The sequence below is a fragment of the Delphinus delphis genome, chromosome 16 (genome assembly GCF_949987515.2).
Source record: "Delphinus delphis chromosome 16, mDelDel1.2, whole genome shotgun sequence".
Lineage (NCBI taxonomy): Eukaryota > Metazoa > Chordata > Mammalia > Artiodactyla > Delphinidae > Delphinus > Delphinus delphis.
Genome location: NC_082698.1, coordinates 72,206,707 through 72,226,973, shown reverse-complemented (window position 1 = coordinate 72,226,973; position 20,267 = coordinate 72,206,707). Strand labels below are relative to the sequence as shown.

General features: G+C 43.6%; 1 protein-coding gene across 1 annotated transcript in view; it reads right to left on the bottom strand.

The window, feature by feature from the left end:
- The window catches only part of SLC16A9 (solute carrier family 16 member 9), a 68,227-nt gene extending 52,856 nt beyond the window's left edge, over positions 1 to 15,371 (bottom strand). Inside the window, exon 1 of the mRNA XM_060033769.1 lies at positions 15,305 to 15,371. The gene's annotated coding sequence lies outside the window, so the exon portion shown is untranslated. The remainder of the gene's footprint in view (positions 1 to 15,304) is intronic.
- Positions 15,372 to 20,267: the final 4,896 nt, after the last annotated feature.

The window sequence follows — 20,267 nt, the reverse complement described above, 5'->3', positions numbered from 1 at the left end:
ATCTAAAAAAAGAAGTGATACAAATGAACTTATATACAAAACAGACTTATTACCAAAAAAAAAGATGTATAAATAATGACGTATAAGATGTATAATGATGTATAAATAATGAGTCCTCTTTTTATCACAGCTATTATTCCACTTCTACTTTCACTTTCCTATTTCTTAAGCACTTCCATTCTACCATGTGTCTGAGGGATGAAAAGTGCAGCATCTGCAGTTATCAGTAGCAAAAATGTCAACACTGTTATGACTGATTTTTGATAATTTATGAGTAATATAAAGCTTTAAAATAATATATAAATTCCCTCCGGGTCAAAAAACGTAAACTTTCAAGTGAACCTATATGTTGATTCATATATTAGAGAACAAAGTCACATTAGCACATTAGTCCTTCAAAAGTTATAGTCACTGGATCAATTTTGTCACTTTCCAATGACATTTCATAATCAGTGCAGTTTATGATTTCTCCTCTAAAGTAAAACAATTTTAGTCATATATCAATTTTTTTTATTATTTTTGGCTGTGTCAGGTCTTAGTTGCGACACTAGGGATCTTTCTTGTGGCATGCGGGATCTTTCATTGCGGCACGTGGGCTCTTTGTTGCGGCATACGGGTTTCTCTCTAGTTGTGGTGTGCAGGCTCCAGAGTGCATGGGCTCAGTAGTTGCGGCACATGGGCTTAGTTGCCCGGCAGCATGTGGGATCTTAGTTCCCCGACCAGGGATCGAACCTGTGTCCCCTGCAATGGAAGGTGGATTCTTTACCACTGGACCACCAGGAAAGTCCCCAGTATTATTTTTTAAAGGAAAAGAAAGAGAACCCACCCTATTGTCCTTCTAAATTAACTATTAAAACTCTTTGTAAAATCATATTGTCATCCTTATTTTATATATACACATGCACATATATATTTCTATATCTACAATTCTATAAGCATTTTCTACAATATTAAATAGCTATAAAAGAGAATGAACTCCAAATAATAATTTTAGTACAACTGTAAATCCCACTGTGGTAACCTAATCAGATTGTCTCAGAAGTCGAGAAAGGACTAAGCCACTTCAGACTCCTGGCATATTAAATAGTGCAGGGAAAAAAAAGCCTAAATGAGGATATAAAAATCAAGATATCTGTTTAATTTAATTTAAAAATTAATGCTATCAGGGACTTCCGTGATGGTCCAGTGGTTAAGACTCCATGCTTCCACTGCAGGGGCACAGGTTTGATTCCCGGTCAGAGAATTAAGATCCCACATGCTATGAGGCGTGGCCAAAAAAAAATTAATGCTATCAGCCAAAAAAGTAGAAACAACCCAAGTATCCAACAACTGATAAATGGATAAATAAAATGTGGTATATCTACACATGGAATATTTTTTTCCTTTATTATAAACTATATTTACCTTTTGGTCTCCAAGTTAACTGAGGTGGTAGGTAGTTTTATTTTTTGTATTTTTTAATTTTTTAAAATTTATTTTATTGAAGTAAAGTTGATTTACAATGTGTTAGTTTCTGGTATACAGTAAAGTGATTCACTTACATATATATATACATATTCTTTTTTATACTCTTTTCCATTATGGTTTATTATAGGATATTGAATATAATTCCCTGTGCTATAAAATAGGACCTTGTTGTTTATCCAGTCTATATGTAATAGTTAGCATCTGCTCATCCCAAACTCCCACTCCATCCCTCCCCCACCCCATCTCCCCCTTGGCAACCACAAGTCTGTTCTCTATGTCTGTGAGTCTGTTTCTGTACACAATGGAATACTGTTCAGCAATAAAAAGGATTGAAGTACTGACACATGCTACAACACGGATGAACCTTAAAAACACTATGCTAAGTGAAAGCAGCCAATCACAGAAGACTACATATTGTACGGTTCCCATTTATATGACACTTCCAGAATAGGCCAGTCTACAGAAACAGAAAGTAGAATAGCAGTTGCCTAGGGCTAGGAGGGTTGGGAGAAAATGAGAAGAGAATGCTGAGGGGTAGGAGGTTTCTTTTGGGGATGATGAAAATGTTTTAGAATTGATGATGGCTGCACAGGTCTGTGAATACACTAAAAATCATCAAATTGTACACTTTAAATAGATGAATTATAAGGTTTGTGAATTATATTTTAATAAAGCTGTCATTTAAAAATTAATGCAAACCCCAACTGAATACGTTTGTCAAAATTCATCATATTGTACACATAACCACTGGATTTTATTGTATGTAAATTACACCTCAATGAAGCTGATTTTATAAAGAAAAATAATTAATGTTATGAACACACACACAGTTCCAGTGACCGTATATATGGCCTGATTTGGAGATAAGATCAACAATATGTGTTTGAGGACTTTCATAAATGTAAGACCCCTCCCCAAGGCCAATGGCGGTCCTCCCCACCGATGTCCACACACCTCCCAACACACACACCCAGATTTTTGTTTCTTTTTGGCCTGACAGTTTCCTTAATGACCCCTCCAGTTCATGATTCTTTCATGTAACTTAACTAATGCAGACACGGTCACCTCCCAAGTTAGCTCATGATCACACCCAGATTTTTAACCCAGAAACAGGTTTAAACAAGGGCAATAAAATCAGATTATGTTTTGCTTATTCTGTTGTATTGTATCTCCTCAAAGAAAGCAGTAACAGAGCTTCTGTTTAAGTGCAGGAACAACTACACATCGTAAAAGAATCTAAGCAATGAAAATAAAACATAAATTCCAGGTTTCTGAAGAAAACGTCAGGGATCTTTGGCTGCTTTGTGTACATATAGAAGGACGTATAGAAAATGATATGGAGGGCTTGCCTGGTGGCACAGTGGTTAATAATCCGCCTGCCAATGCAGGAGACATGGGTTCGAGCCCTTGTCCGGGAATATCCCACTTGCGGCGGAACAACTGAGCCCATGCACCGCAACTACTGAGCGTGCGCTCTAGAGCCCACATGCCACAACTACTGAAGCCCACGCACCTAGAGCCCATGCTCTGCAACAAGAGAAGCCACCGCAATGAGAAGCCCGTGCACTGCAACAAAGAGTAGCCCCCGCTCGCCGCAACTAGAGAAAAGCCCGCGCACAGCAACGCAGAAAGAAAGAAGGAAAGAAAATGATATGGAGCAAGTTAACAACAGTTTCAATTGCTTGATAGTTTCCCTTTATTCCTCTTAGTTTCACCATAAAGACAGGGTAAAGAGGAAGAGAAGTTTTTCTAGTACCTGGTTCCACAGAGGTAGGAATTGAGTAATGGTTAAGATCATGAGCTTTGTTATTACATGTATATCTGGGTTCTGATCCAGTCGGCACTACTTACCATGTGCTTTTGAGCCAATTACTTAATGTTTCTGTGCCTCAGGCTTCCCATCTGTAAAATGGGATAATAGTTTAAAGTGCAAAGCTCGCTTATATGTGGAATCTTAAAAAGGGTACAAATGAACTTATCTACAAAACAGAAAGAGTCACAGGTGTAGAAAACAAACTTATAGCTCCCAAGGGGTAAGGGAGGGGGGAGGGATAAATTGGGAGATTGGGATTGACATATACACACTACTATATATAAAATAGATAACTAATAAGGACCTACTGTATAGCACAGGGAACTCTACTCAATACTCTACAATGGCCTATATGGGAAAAGAATCTAAAAAAGAATGAATATATGTATATGTATAACTGATTCACTTTGCTATACAGCAGAAACTAACACAACACTATAAATCAACTATACTCCAATAAAATTTTTTTTAATTAAAAAAATAAAGTGCAAAGCTCAGTGCCTAGCACATAGCACTTTATTAAACATTACCTCTGATTTTGTAACTATAAGGGATTTCTAGGGACCTGACAGTCATTTTCTAAGAAGTAGCTCCTGGTTACTTAAACCAGAGCTCGACAGCAACTAGTTACTGAATCATTTATCAATCTAGGGCTTCTAAGACTTTTTGATCTTTAGTTATTTCTTAATACTTAGAACATTTAAACCACGATCTGGATATTGGCAGACTGTAATTTGGAATGATTCAAAACTGGGGTTTACTACTAGGACTTTGGTTTCAAGTTTAGGAATCCCAGAATGTGCATTTTTAAAAAGGTCACCCTATGGGGAATTCCCTGGTGATCCAGTGGTTAGGACTCGACGCTTTCACTGCTGTGGCCCCAAGTTCGATCCCTGCTCAGGGAACTAAGATCCCATAGGCCGAGCGGCGCGGTCAAACAAAAACCAAATCCCCTATGATTCTGACCCAGGTCATCTATAGATACACTCCGAAAACTGTCGCCCAACCACAGTGGGCACCAGAATCATCTAGGAAGCTTTTAAACATCCCTGATGCCAGGTCCTACCACCAGCCTGCTCCGGGGTGGAGCCTAACCCTTCCTGCCAGTCTAATGTGCAGCTGGGGTGAGAATCACTGCCCTATAGGATAGAGCACCTTCTGACCAACTGTCCCATATTCATCCCAGTGGGGGACGGACACAGGTGAGGGAAGGAAGAAGATAAAAAGCAGCTGGCGGCAGGGAGTGAATGGACCAAGTGGGAACTCTCTGCTTGGGGCCCATCCACTCCAACGCAGCACCCAGCACTTGGCTGTCCTTTTAGCTCTACCCTGTCATCTATACTGTCAAGGACAAAGCTTACTTACCCGCCACCCTCTCTACTGATCATCACTTCTAGGTTTCAAATGGAAGCAAAAGCAAAAATTCTTATAGGAGTGATGACCATGGTGAAAGTTAATTTCCTGCTTTTCTATAAAAGGGGAAAAATGCAGGAGGGGATCAATGCAGAAGGAGATCATGATACAAAAATTAGAAGATGATTACATCCATTTATCTGTTTTTTTTTTAATGAAAACAGGAGAAAGTGGTATAAGACAGTATATCAAACAAGTAAACAAAAATAAAATACCTCCACCATGCTAACACACCTAAGTGAACTGAAAGGTTACAGGAAGGTAAGCATCTCTCTCCAAAGAATCAGAAGTTTACAAAACAAAAGAGCAGAATAATTGGACTGTCTCAGGAGAGCATGACTTTTATTTTTCTAAGCACCCTGGAGTGCAGAGGCAAAAACAAAGGAATGGACAGTTGCCTGCTCTCTCTTCACTTGTGACATTTGGTTCTGTCCCCAATGGTGGCGGCAATGCTATTAACCCCATCCTTTGATGTGGCAAGTCCTCAAAATCTGCTGGCTGGTTTCTGGCAAGGGAACGAGCACTTTCACCTTTGCAGCTCCAAACAGCGCAAACATGAACACCATTGCCAGCCAGGAGAGAAAGAAGTCTTTTCCAGTCTCTCCCCATTGTCCCAAATGGCCACGCCTGGGTGCACTGCTTCTAGAGCATCACGCAACCTCCCATAATGCCATCTGGCTGCTGCACAGCAGCCCAAGAAAAGCCCCAAGAGGAGCAGCTTCAAGAATCTGCAGGCAGCCTGTGCCGAGACAGTCGCCCCACTGCTCTGGGTCCAAGCCACATGCCCCCGCCAGCCTCTGTAGTCTCCAGCCGAGCAGGCATGAGGGCAGGAGGGGAAACTTTGAGAAGATTCTAACGATGATGATATTGTTAATGGTGATGATGATAGTTACAATAAAGCTGTCAACGTGACTATGATGTCACCTATCAATGTGGTCACATCAGCAAAACATCTCAAGTTAGGGGAACGGAGTGGGGGAGAAGCTGGGATCTTTTAGTAATGGTATTATGTGGTCCCAAAGGATGGTTAGAATTCCACTTTTCTGTTATATCAATAGTTACAGTTTCTGGGAATTCCCTGGCGGTGCAGTGGTTAAGACTCTGTGCTTTCATTGCATGGGCTGGGGTGCAATCCCTGGTAGGGGAGCTGAGATTCCACAAGCGGCACGGCATGGCCAAAAAAAAAGATACCTAAGATCTTGTTTTCTAAACTAGTTCTCAGGAAAAAATGGTGACTCTATGGGCATCACAAAAGCAAACACGGGACCCCATTTTAAGGTTGCATCTCCACAGAAGCATGTTTCTCATCATCAAAACGTATACTTTGCAGGGGATTTCAAACCTGGCTGCACTGTGGAATCACCTTGAGGGCTTAAAAATGACCAGTGTCTGAGCCTTCTCTTGACCCATGAAGACAGGATCTCTGGGGTTGAGGCCAGGTTGCTAAAGCGCTCCAGGTAATCTCCATGTCAAGTTCCTGACCGAAAGGAGTGCACCACCGCCCTAGCTTACATGATTGCTCTTCTTGGTGGACAAGCCTAAAATCAAAGACCTGACTGCTTTTAGTTATTTAAATTGATAGCTTTTATTTTTTAACCCACATCAAACATGGCTATGGAAAAAGATTTCAAATATCCTGAAATCCCAATGGTGTCATAATACTATCCTTTCTTAGGAATTCTCTAAACAGTGGAACTAAGAAAATTTCCAAGAATTAAATGTACTCTTACTTAGCCATATCAAGGAATAACTTTTAATTACCATTTTCTATTAACACTTTCTATGTATCAGACACAGTGCCAGGATTTTCAAACGTTATCTTTTTAATCTACATAAGATGTATTAGGAAGATATTAATAACCCTCCTTCTACCTGCAGTATAACCACAGGATTTTTGCTAGACTCTACTCAAGGCTCTCGCCATTTAACCCTAGCATTTATTACCTAATGCACGTTCATAACTGGTCTGTACGTCTGCATTCTTTTACTTTGGGAATTTGATTGGAAACCTTTTTTTAATGGATACTCTTTAACATAACTGAACATGCTAACATCCTTCAAGGGCTTACACTGGACAAACTAATGTCTAACTAATAATGATAACTTGACCACCTCAAGCACCTTTGAGAATAATACACAGAGTACTGTGGTCTTCAGATCTTCTTTGGCCCTAAGTCCCAAAAGTCTTTACCAAAGACATTTCTATTTATTCATAAAAGTCTTTCAACGTTCCTGTAGCAGATACACACACACACACACACACCACTAAACACTACTAGTTAAATCAGTATATACACTCAGAGCCAGTATTCATCACTCCTTCTTCTATGTTCCCACTACATGTGGCTTGTGCCTCTCTTTTCTCTTTTTCTTATTTTATTTTTATTTTTTTTCCTGGCCTGCATTATTACTAGCCATTACTTGTCTTTCTCTTCACTATGCTGAAAATCCCTCAGGGTCAGGCCATACCTTATATTCTTTATGTTCTTTCCACATTCCTGCATGTAGTAGGCACTGAATAAATGTTTGCTGAATTTAACAGAAAAGGGTATTAAGCTATAGTTTGGGAAGCAGAGCAAAGCAGAGGGCTAGAGGAGTGTTGTCCGAACCCTGTGATGCATCGTGGGTCGTCAGATCAATTGTGAATTGTGAGCAGCACTGTTTAAAACTGAAATTCAGGGGCTTCCCTGGTGGCGCAGTGGTTGAGAGTCCGCCTGCCGATGCAGGGTACATGGGTTCGTGCCCCGGTCTGGGAAGATCCCACATGCCGCGGAGCGGCTGGGCCCGTGAGCCACGGCCGCTGAGCCTGCGCATCCGGAGCCTGTGCTCTGCAACGGGAGAGGCCACAGCACTGAGAGGCCCGCGTACAGCAAAAAAAGAAAACTGAAATTCAGACTCAAATGAAATCGATGAAAGCAGAAAATACAAGAGCACCTCCTGCATCATGGTAAGGGTTAAGCGCTACTTTGAAACTTGGCTTCAGTGTTTATACGTGTGCCTGTGTATGCAGGCAGGGTTGGGTTGTAAAACACATCACAGTCAAAAACACTGAAAGCCCCTCGTCTAGAACATGGACCCTGGAGTCATTTTTCCTGAGTTCCTAGTTGAGGTTAGACCACAATTAATAGCAGACTATTAGTCACGTTACTTTCAGCAAGTTAAAAACCTTCTCAGTTTCTTCATCTATAAAATGAGAATAGAATAGGAAGAATTTCTTCCTCTTAGGATTTTTATGAGGAATATAGGAAATAAACTCTGTGAAGCACTAGGTGTGGTACTTGACACAGAGTAAATGTTTATAGGTATTGTTACTGTTGTGGCATCTTTTAAAGGTTTGCTTAGAAAAACCTGAAAGAGTTTTTCCCCCGCTCCAATTTCTCACTTCCCAATCGTTCCTCAACTCAATATTTTCTGGCTTGCACGCATCCAGACAAGAAAAATGTCCTTACTGTGGTTTTTGTTTAATTTCTAAGTGCAAAAGACAACCAAAGATGATTATTCCTGCCCTCTTGGAGCTTCTGGCCTGCCACAAATGGATAATGTGATTCAAAAATTATAAATAAAAATGAAAACATGATTTTACAAATCCATGTTTTGTTCATATGATATTAGGAATTTAGATCTTTCAATACCCAGCTAGCTACCTAATTCTTTCCATTTTCCTCTAAAGATCTGCAACGATTCAGCCCTAACCACCCCTCCAGGATGTCCCCAGGATGCTTCCCAAGCCACTGTCACAATTCAGCCCTTAAGCTGGGCTCCTTCCCTCCTGTGTGCCTTTGACTCTTCGGTCGGACCAGCTGCTGCAGGGCTGTAATCCTTTCTCCAGCTCGCCTACTGGCAAACTCCGCCTCTTCCTTCAAGACTGAGCCTAAACGTCTCCTCCTACTTGATGCCATCCAGACCCTCCAACAGTTACTCATTCCTCCTCGAAGGTCTCACGATACTTTGGGCAATCTTTGCTCTTACTACTTTTATCACAACATGTTATTATTTGTTAAGGTATGTAGCCCACAAGCCCTAGCACTAAGTCCCTAGCACTGAGAACTGTACTTGGCACACAGTGAAAGCTCAACAAAACTCTATAGAATGAATAAATGCATGAATGTGTAGAGAAGCTACTGACCTAAATCTCCTGTATATCAAAATGATTCATCAAACAGCTTTCATTCAACAAAAAGAATTGAGTACATTTGGAAGGCATTTGTGTATTTTGAAGAAAATGAATTGAATGCATTTAGAAGGTACTGTGGAGTGAAGGTGGTGTGGTCCCTGCTTCCTTGGCACTTAGAGCCCGCTCGCATCGTTGAATCTGAAAGGCTAGCTAAATACACGGGTAAACATAAAGTTGATTTTTTTTAATTCAAAGTTTTTACCAATATACTATCAGGTGGTATGTCTTCAATGATCAGATAACTACCCGATTCTTTCAGGTTTGGGTTTTTTTAATTAATTTTTATTGGACTACAGTTGCTTCACAATGTTGTGTTAGTTTCTGCTGTACAGCGAAGTGAGTCAGCTATATACACATATCCCCTCTTTTTTAGATTTCCTTCCCATTTAGGTCACCACAGAGCATTGCATAGAGTTCCCTGTGCTCTACAGGGTTCTCACTAGATATCTATATCACACACAGTAGCGTACATACGTCAATCCCAATCTCCCAGTTCATCCCACCCCCTTCCCTCCTCAGTGTCCGTAAGTTTGTTCTCTACCTCTGTGTCTCTGTTTCTGCTTTGGAAATAAGTTCATCTGTACCATTTTTCTAGAATCCACATATAAGCAATATTACACGATATTTGTTTTTCTCCTTCTGACTTACTTCACTCTGTATGACAGTCTCTAGGTTCAGATTAAATGTTAGACATCCAGAGTTGGTTGACACACTCTTGGAAGTGCAAGGGAGGGTTGACTCATCACTGGAGCCACGACAAGGACACACTGTGGCTCAGAACTGTCATTGAGAGCCTTCTGCCGGTCCTCTGTCAGTCAGCTCAGTCACAATAAGGTATGTGGTTTCTCTGAACATGCCATGCTTCTTTTATTTACTCAGATGCTTCCTTCCCATTGTCAACGTCTGCTCTGAACTTTTCAGGTAGAGTCAGGCCCACTTTTTTTTAAAACAGCTCCCTGGCATAAAGGGAAGAACACATCGCATCCAAGAAACTCAGCTTTAAAAATAGTATATTAAAGAATTTAACCGCACAGTTCTCCTAAGAACCGGTTATTAAAAAGAATTTGGGATTGCAATCACATGCAAGTCCACTAGTTTTGTTCTCATTTTATATTTTTGGATCCATATAAATATGCTTTTAAAAAAAAAAAGACCCTAAGGGATATGCTGTATATGTAATAAGTGATTCACTTTGCTGTATACCTGAAACAAACACAACATTGTAAATCAACTATACTCCAATAACATTTTTTTAAAAAGGGAATTCCCTGGCAGTCCAGTGATTGGGACGCTGAGCTTTCACTCTTGAGGGCCCAGGTTTGATCCCTGGTTGGAGAGCTAGGATCCTGCAGGCTGCGTGGCTTGGCCAAAAAAAAAAGAGGGAATGAAAAAAAAAACCTAAACTTCCGTATTAACGCATCTCACAAAAGTCAAACCCTTAACTTATTCACCTTGTTGCAATTCAAGGACATCCCCAGGTAGCTCTCTGTTAAGAAGAGAAACAGACTACATGGTGAAATCTTTCCAGGGTAAAGATAATGAAGATTTCTTTGTCTAAACACCATAAGACAAGCCTATAAATACACCTTGTCCAAGTGGAAACCCGGATCGATTTTCCAGCTGATTATTATCTCACATTGGGGTGAGAAGGAAGGAGCAGGAAGGAAAATATTTAGAGATCAGCTCTGAGTCCTCGAATTAAACCGCACTAATTGTCCCTGAAAGGGATAATTAACACAAGCAGTTAACTGCTGGGGCCTCTGAATTATGTCAACAGCATGGCCATCGAAAAAGGGCATTCTTTGACCTTAAAGGCCTTGTAAATCTATCACAGTCCAGCATTTGCCAAAGAGCTCTTCCAAAGCTATCACACTTGAGGTATGGTGCGTACTGGAACGTGTTTCAGCAAAGGAGAAATGGGTTAGAGCTCTGACGGACTGAGTGTAGGATCATGGAACTCTGAAGCCAGAAGGAAGCCTGGAAATCATCTAGCACATTGACAGCATACGGGCCAAATCTGATCTCTAGATCTCTAGAGGTGTTTTGTTTGGCCTGCCCAATATTCTATTCTATTCTATTTAGTTTAATCTATTTTATTTTATTTTTTGTTTTTAGCCATTTTGAATGAATTGCCAATGTCTGCACATCAAAAATCTGAATTCCCGGATTTTTTTGAAAACTCAGAAGATCTGGCAACACTGGGCCCTTGTTCTTATGTAACAATTGGCTGGAACTGAGTAGCTCTGGCCCTCGTTGAATGGGCATGTTCTCTCCAGTGCCTTCCACTCCCTCTCGTCTCCCTGACACAGGACGTAGGTCGACTTGTGTTGAGAGTCTCACCTGTGCTCTCCCTACCTCCCACGCCGGTCTGCTTTGCTCCTCTGTGATGCCCATCTGTCCTGGGTGAACCTTGTGAATACGCTATCCTCGATCTTAAGAACTCCTCAATTTCCTCCTCTGTACAAGGAGCCTGAGGTTTAGAGATGTCTTATTAGGGGAGAGATCAGTCTCAAGAGCCCTTACTGACCCATCCAGCGAATGGCCACCTATTTCCAATCCTGCTCTCAGGCTCAGAAGAGAAACTAGTGGAATTCGTAAATCATTCAGAGTCTGAGAAAAGATGAAAAGATCCAGAGATTTAACAGAGTCATTATAGGCAAAATGAGGGCCAGACACTTAGACGCAAGTTGGTAGCATCATTTCCCTTTATCCCACCCTCATATCATGCTATGCTGCCAGGCTCTTGTTTCAGCTTATCTTGATTCCACACAACCCACAGCCCACAAAGCTCGGTCCAAGTAATAGTGGTGAAGTTCTGGTGAAGAAATCTCCGATGATGCTATCTACACTGGTGTGTCCTTTTGCTTAGTACGTGCTTTGCATAACTTGCACACGATTATATAGAATCCAATCTGTTGTCTGAATATACACTTCAGCATGTCGTGTACAAACGAGTAGATTTGCTATACCACTTTCAGAGTAAAAAAAAAAAAATCAAGACATGGTATTATATATGGGGTGCTGAAACACAAAAAGATCTGGTGCATTTGGGGGGATCTGCTGGGAATAGTGAAAAGAACATATGAGATTGACACTGTTCCAGGGAATCTGCCAGGTCTGGTCTTTGTATTTAAGGCTGCTATATTCACTAATGCTTTTCTCATCTCATATGCCATCTCTTCTCAAAGAGCTTAAGAGTTTCCTTTGAGTGGGTCATAAAAGTACAAGATCATGTAACAGTTTGAAGATGTGTTAAAACATTGAAATATGTGCCATTATTGAATCTGTAAAGTAAAATTAATCAGAATGATGGCTAATGTAATGGATAACGGTGACTACAGTTAACACACTGTGTTAAATATCTGAAAGTTGCCAAGAGAGTAGATCTTAAAAGTCCTCATCACACACATGAAAAAACTGTAACTATGTGTGGTGATACATGTTAAATAAACTTACTGTGGTGATCATTTTGCAATATACCCATATTTAGAACCATTGTGTTGTACACCTAAAAGTAATATGTTATATGGCAACTGTATCTCAATTAAACAAATAAACTAAAATAAAATCAGAATGCTGGGAATGTGGATGCAAAGAAAAAACAGAGAACCACTTCTACATGTAGCAGGCCCAACTGCTAACTACTATTAATAACAGGTATCATATAGTATGCCCCTGCCCAAAGGATAGGCTCTCGAGACAGACTTTTTGGGTTCAAATCCTGGTCATGCCATTTACTTAGCCGAGTGACCTTATTAAAATTCTCAGATTAAGATAAAAATTATGCCTCCCTAGATAAAATAAGGTATGTGGTTCAGTTGACATACCGTGTTTAATCAAGATGAATAATAATAATCATTATTATTATCTGTAATTGAAACAGTGAACAGAAAGTGACTTTACCCTGCATAGTGGCTCAGGAGAGCGGAGGTGTTTTCCTATCCAAAGTTTTAATCAAACTAAAAGTTGTTATACCATAAGATTACAGATTCAGAGGGAAAATAACTGTTGGATTTGAATAAAGCATTGAAGGCTATCTGAAACACATTATTACTCTTTTACATTTATAGGAAGCAAATACTATTAAGATTTTATTCATTGACTTCTTTAGGGAAAGCTCACAAAATTGAACTTCAGGGAATAAACCACAGTTAAGGACGTTAACGATGTTGGTATAAATACAATAATAATGTTCAATCATATTTTAATTTCTTAGCATGGCTTGTCACGTCCTCCATAATCTAGCCCCATCCGACCTCCCAGCCTTATCTATCTTAAATTCCAGGCTCCAGCCGCTCCAAACTGCTCTGCTACCTTGGAACACACCAGACTTCCAGCAGCCCTCATTTCCATCAAGAAAATCCTCTTCCTTCTTCAAGTGCCGGCTCAAATGCTACACTCACCACACAACTTTTCTCAGTTCTTAACCTTGAATAAACCTCTCCTTTGCTCTGCCATTCAATAGCACACTATTGATGTCACTGCCACATGATTCCATTTTTACTATCTTGTATTATAGATATTTGTAAACATGCCTGTCTTTCCCACCAGACTAAACTCTTTGAAAGCACGGGTCATGTGTTCTTTCCTTGAACTCAGTTTTAAGTCACAGGTTCAATCTCATTATCTGCAGGGAATACCCTGATGTCTGCAAAGAACCTCCCAAAGAAAAGGCCAACTAGCTCAAAATATATGCATTCTTGCAATCTTTAATTAAAACTAAAGTCACTAGGTGATACTTTCTTGTAAAGCTATAGTTAAACCAGCAAGACATTGTTTCTTTTGTACTTTCCTACTGGCTTTCTATACCCAACTGCACTGTATGAATTAAGCTCAAGAGATAGCTCGCTTCGAAAAAAGACTACAAAACCTAGGGGTTCAAAAGATTGAGGTGAGAAAATAAAGCTTGAAAATCTGACTACATCTAATTGTCATCCTCTAGCACTAGTTTCATGACCAGGTCCACCCCCAAAGCACCACCATCTGCCCTGATACAGATTCAGACACCCATCACCACCATCTTCTGAGTCGCAGTCAGAAATCAGAAAAGATTTCCTAGTGTCCTGATCTACCCCTGCATATCTTTTGTCCTTTTCTATATTCATCCCACTGACAGGAAGGGTCCTTGTTACCCCTCTTGCCTACTCACAGAAGAGAAGAAACAGAGAAGGACGTTCTTAGGCAGTCAGTGCAGAGTTGTTGCAAAATTGCAGGTTAAGCTATTTTATCATGTCATTTCCACTTCCCAGGGCCTTAAAAAAATATTTTTTTTTCTAGCAATGATATGAGTAACCCTGTTATCTGGATCCACGAGGTATTTAAAAGAAGGTGTAATCCTACCATGAATAATTGGTGCTTTCACTTCAGAATCTTCTCTATCTTCCTCAGCTGTTCTGAACCAGCCAGAACAATTCCTCACAGCTGAAGCCAACTCAAATCTAAGACACTTAGGACATAACCAAATGAACAGGATTTGACGGGACAACTGAAAATCCTACTGCGGGGAGGGGGAGGAACCCACCTGCAATCTGAACTAGAATCCAGGTAATTCAGGATTACACCCAAACTAACTGTGACCCAGGAGACTGATCCAAAAAAATTATATTAAATAACTTACTATGTAAGTCATATGCATATTTAGGGTAAATCCTACCTAAACCTCCGGGATGGATGGCCTTGGGCTAGATTAGACAAGGCATCCTAAGAAACACTGATCTGTTTTTGATGACCAAGGTTTTAAGTGGTTGTTAGTTCCCTCCAAAGCCTCTGGCAGCTGCTGAAGCTAGAGCAGGTTGCCTGGGGAGAGCCACAGATGGAGCGTGAAGCACCAAGTCCTCCCAAGTTCCCGCTCTGTGTCCAGGTGGCCGAGGCGCCCGTGCCTCCTGCGCTCGCCCGAGCTGCGCGCTGCTTTCCTCCCAGCTCGGGAGCCCCCCGCGGGCGCCCCCAACGCGACCCTCCCGGGGACACCTGCGCGCACCAGCGAGGCCTCGCTGCCCTCTGGGAAACCGGGGCTCACCTGGGTCGCTTCCCCCCACTCCCTACTCTGCCACCAGCAGTCCCAGAAGCTGTCTCGGGAGTCCCGGAGCAGATGTCTTCCATGAGCCCAATCCGAGGGCACCGGCCTCCCTCCAGGACTCCCTTTCTCCCCTCTTCCAAATCCGTGCCAAATGCCGCCCTCGGAGCCCCGGGAAAACTGGCCCACCGCGGCGAAAGGGTGGCGGGGGTCATGGGGTGGGCGCAAACGCACCGAGGACACTCTCAGTCCCCGAGACACACACTCCCAACAAGGAACCGGTTCCGAGCTGCTCGGCCGTGGATGGCAGGGTCGCCTCCTTCTACGGCTCCGAGACGGAGGAGGTACTTCTCGCCTCCGGGAGGCTAGGCAGACGGGCGGCCGCCGACCACTGGCACCCTCCCCGCGAGCTCCAGCCCTTTACCTGGGTACCGGCCTCGGCGGGTCTCCGGGGCGCAGCACAGGGCGCAGTGCCCCGGGCGGGTGGTGCGGAGAGGACCGCGGCCGCCGCTCTCCCCTGCAGCTCCGGGCCTGCCGGGCGGCTATTTATCCGGGGGCCCGGCCCCGGCCCCTGCCGGAGTATTGGGCAATCGGTCCCGCTACGCGTTGCCCCGCGAGCCGCCGCCCTCTGCCCCCGCCGAGCCCCGCGGCGGCGGCGGGGGCCACGTGGAGGGAGGGAGCCGGCCCCTCCTGTGGACTCCACCTTCTCGTCGTGGTCCTCCTCCTCGGGAAGTTATTCCCAGTGTTTCCCCCCCGCCCCGTCTCTCTTCGTTGCGGGGCACCCCGGCCAGTCTGAACCGGTTGTGACTGAGTGAGCAGGGAAGGAGGAGGCGGAGGAGATGGAGGTGGAAAAGCGGGCGGTGGGGGCGCTGCTCCCGCTCTCGCGGCTCCCGGCCGGGCCGGGCCGGGCAGGAGGAGGGAGGGCACTGCGGGGGCCGCTGCCCGGGCCCAGCTCCGGCGCGGAGCCACCAAGGCCGCGGGAGAGCGAGGCACCGCCGGCCACGGGCCCTCTCGGTGCGCGCACGAGCGCGTCCCCCAGCGCCGCTGCGCCCCGCCGCCCACCGCGTGCCCGCGCCGGCCCGCCCAGGACAGTGTGCATTTGGAGGGAGCCCGGGTCTGAGGATGAGTGCGAGTCTCCCCGGGTCTCCCAGGTTCCTGGACGGCAGGGCGCCCTCCTGGCCGGAGCTGTATCCCCAGCTGGCAGTGATCCCAGAGAGACGGGCACCAGAACTTTGTGGAGTCGGTGCTCCTGGGCAGTGAGGAGTGAGGATGCCAAGTGCTGCCCTTTGTGACAGCTCTATGGGAAAGGGGGGCGCCCCTGAATTGCACATAGTGTGCTGAGTGAGAGAGGCTGCATCTGAGGACATTTAGTCTGTATGGCAGGTGAGCTGTACTAACAATACACTCCTATCTTTAGCTGAAAGGTAATGAGCGTGAGGGCTGAGATTCCCACAGTCACTGCGGCAGACTGGGGACAGTCCATAGGTGGGTACCTAGGGCTTACCAGGTGTGGCAACCCCGTAAAATGATGTGCACTTTTTGTGTTCCTGCGTATATAGGTCTTTCTGAGAAGGGACACCATATCTTCTACCAGCTTCTCAGAGGGGGCTGGGACCACCCATCACCGAAATGAACATTTCCTTTAGACACTGAACCTCCTCTAATTCTGACCTAGACAAAGACCCTACACCTTGCAAAGGGTTGGTTTCTGAAGTCCAAATGAAGCTGCATAAGCTTCCTGAGCCGCGGTTCTTCATCTTGCACGCGTCCAGAAGTCTATGTGAGATGAAAGTTCCCAAAACACCTGTGGACCCTGGCCACGCTGGCGAGTGTTCTTACAGGTAAGAAAATAGCAGTTCATCTATTCGTCTCACATCATTCCTTTCCACTCAATTTACCGCCTTCCATTCAGGTTATGGGGAAAAGAATGGCCAGTGCTAGTTGATACTATTTTGTTTTGTCCTCAGAGGGAGAAAGATTAGAGGGAAAAAAGTAACAGTAAGAATCAGAGGAAGGTGGTCCCAGAAATAGTTTCTGGAAGGAAAAATGGAGAGGGGATACAATGGGGGCTTCTCATCCTCTTCTATTTCTGACCTGGTTTGCGGTTACTCAAGTGTGTTCACTTTGTAATAATGCATTGACCTGTACACTGATCATTTGTGTACTTTTCTCTACTTGTTTTGATAAAAGATATTTTTAGAAAGCTTTTTCTTTGATTCAGATACCCCCTAACCACCTGAGCAAATATCTTGATAGTTGGTCGAACCAATCAATGTATATGAAATTACATTTGGGGGACAGGGAAACCCTGCTTGAAAAATATTTCTGTGTTCACCAGTGGGGTTCTGAAGTTGCCATGTCCCTGTTCTCATCTCCACCGAGTTTTCCCAGATTTCTTATAAAGAGAATGTATGACCAGCATTCCCCTGTTTGCTCAGACAGTCCACGCCTATCAACTGAGAACTGAAAATTAGCTCATTCTTACACACAGCATGGTTCCAACTTTAGTGAATTCCGGGGTCAAAAACTCAAAATGGCTGGAGGTCCAGACTCATAATGTCGTGAATGATGTGGGCAGAACGCAGCCTGGAGAAGGCAGGGAGCGTGGAAGCTGGCTGGCTGCTGGAGGGGGGGCGGGGGGGAGGCGCCCGTTGGCTTAGGAAATTATTGCCTGCCTGGAATGTGAAAATTGCCTCCACCTTCCTGTGAAGGTTTTTTGTTCAGTCACACCTCAGCAGAGCATTTAGACACACGAGAGAACTCAGAAATCTAGTCCAACCTTGACACTTTACCTATGAATGGAATTTGACCCAGAGAAGCCACGGATGAGTTCCTGATCAACCCCTGCCCCAGGACAGAGCGGGGCTGGGGAGCGGGTTTTGGCAGAGAGAGACTGTGCTACTCCAGTACCTCTCAAAGCAATCTCAGGTGGTTGAGTGTTGTTAGCTCCATTGCACAGAGAAGGAAACTGGAGTTGAGAGGGTTGTTACTCGCTAAATCTCTCCATCGGTGAAGACCAGAATGACCTCTCCACCACCCAGAGGTTTTATCCCCGGTGACGTGAAGATGCAAGATCTGTTTGTGAGGCGAGGGTCAGAGAAGTTCAGTACTGCTGGCTCTACAGCTCTGTGCAGCCCCTGCCCTTCTGGGTCTCTCTTGGACCCAGAAGTTGATGCACTTTCAACAAGGTGGAGGGAGGGGAAAAGGTGGGTCATGAAATAAACCGGATTTAAATGAGCCTCCCTTGGGAGGCAAGAGACCTAAGGGAAGGCATTTCAAGAAAAATGCATACAGAGGTGGTACCCTGAAGGAAGGCACTTGTTTTTTTGCCTTGTTAGTTATCATTTGGGGCATTTGTTAAGAAGTCTGTGATTTGTTAAATATTCTAAGGTCCCCCCCTTCTTAGACTATCTGCTGCCTGAAGCTTTTAGAGAATAAGACAGAGAAATTAACCTAAAATCGCTCTGCAGTCCTCAGCCCAGCAAGGGAGCCAGAAACATGGAGGACAGAGGCAGGCATTGGTTGGTAGGGGAGGGTTAGGACATTTGCACAGCCCCTGAGACGCCAGTCCAGTGCCTGCCCGGCTGACCAGACTTCCCTTCCTGACTTAGGACATCAGGGCAGGTTCCTTCTCTTCTGTACGTCTTGTTCTTCCCCTGTTTATGAATGGCAGCACAGCTACACAGACACTACACTTTGACATAAAAATAACTTTAAAAAATAGACTTTAGAGTTTTTACAGCAGTTAGCTCAGAGATCTGAAGATCATGCTATTAATTCCCTTTCATTCACTCATTCTCTAACAGATAAAAGATTAGAAAACAGTAGAAGTGGATTAATCCTTCCCCCTCATGCTTACAGAGCTTTTGTTGAAAAAGACAAATTTTCAAATGTCAAAAATGACCTTAAAGACACACTATATCAATTTTTTCTTGCAACTCTCCAGAATATTGTTTCATCTTTTTCTTGCCTTTTCTTTCATCATGCTATCTGGCTTAAACGATTTTTAATCTTAGAGGAAGGTGGGGAAGAGGAATACATGCTATTCTTTGAGTTCCTGGTAATTGCCAAGAACTATGCAGTCTCATAACCACAAAGCAATCTCATGTGGTTAAGTATCATTATCTTCATTTTATAGATGAGGAAACTGGAATTTAGAGAGGTTAAGTTACTTGCTGAGTCACTCAGTTGGTAAGTGATGGAGTGAGATTCAGGCCCTGGTGTGGCTAATTGCTAAGCCTGTGCTGTTCCCAGTCTACCTTAGAAAAATGAGTCAAGGCGGGTACAAGCTAATGGAGCACTGTCTTCTCACTTGTATTAACTCATCTAAGGCTCACAGTAAACCTAAAAAGTAGGTGCTCTTATTATCATCCACGTTTTGCCAGTGATGAAAATGACTAGAAGGAAGTTAAATAATTTGACCCCAATCACACAGTTAATGAGGGGCAGGCTAGGTTCAAATGCAGGCATCCAGGCTACAGAGGGCCATGCTCTGAACCACCACCCTGTCTCATGAAAATGGAAATGAGAGATGTAAAATTACATGGAATATGCATCTCCTTCTGTGTGTGTGTGTCTGTGTGTGTGTGTGTCTGTGTGTGTGTGTGGACACATATACACACTTTCCACTTTCCATCCTTCTGACCTGCATTGCTTGGTTTCAAGGCCATAGCCAAAAACACCCTACGTCTTCACGAATACTGTTTCCGAAACACCCAGTTTATCTCCAGGTGTTGGACTGACAGCATCTGTAAAGTGCTCGTTGTCTGTCTGCACAGCGAAACTATAAACTCCCAACAGCAGGTACCAGATGTGTCCTGTTCATCACTATTCCCTAGAGCACAGTGGCAGCAAGAATAGAATTTTGTTTAGTGAGCTTTCATTGAATGAAGGAATTAAGAAATGAATGATCAATCAAAGGAATGAATGCATGCTCGAACTGTCAGTAATATATATATATATATATATATATTTTTTTTTTTTTTTTTTTTTTTTTTTTTGGCTACACCACATAGCATGTGGGGTCTTAGTTCCCGGACCAGGGATCGAACCCATGCCCCATGCATTGGAAGGCAGAGTCTTAACCACTGGACCACCCGGAAGTCCCTCTGAGTAATATTTTTGCTACAGTAGATCACTGAAGTTCTTCAGTTGCCTCACTCAGCCAAGCTCTATTCTATTCTAAGTAGTTACAATCATCTCATTGAATCCCATAGAGCAACTGCTACTTTTTACTCATCCTATAGATGGGGAATTAAGACCCCCTGAGGTTAAGTGAGCTGCCCAAAGTTGGGACACCAAAGCGGCAGAGACCGGAGGTAAATACAGGCAGTGGGAGCCTAGCATGCCCACTGGTAAGGCCAGGCTGTGTGGCCCCTCACTGTGCT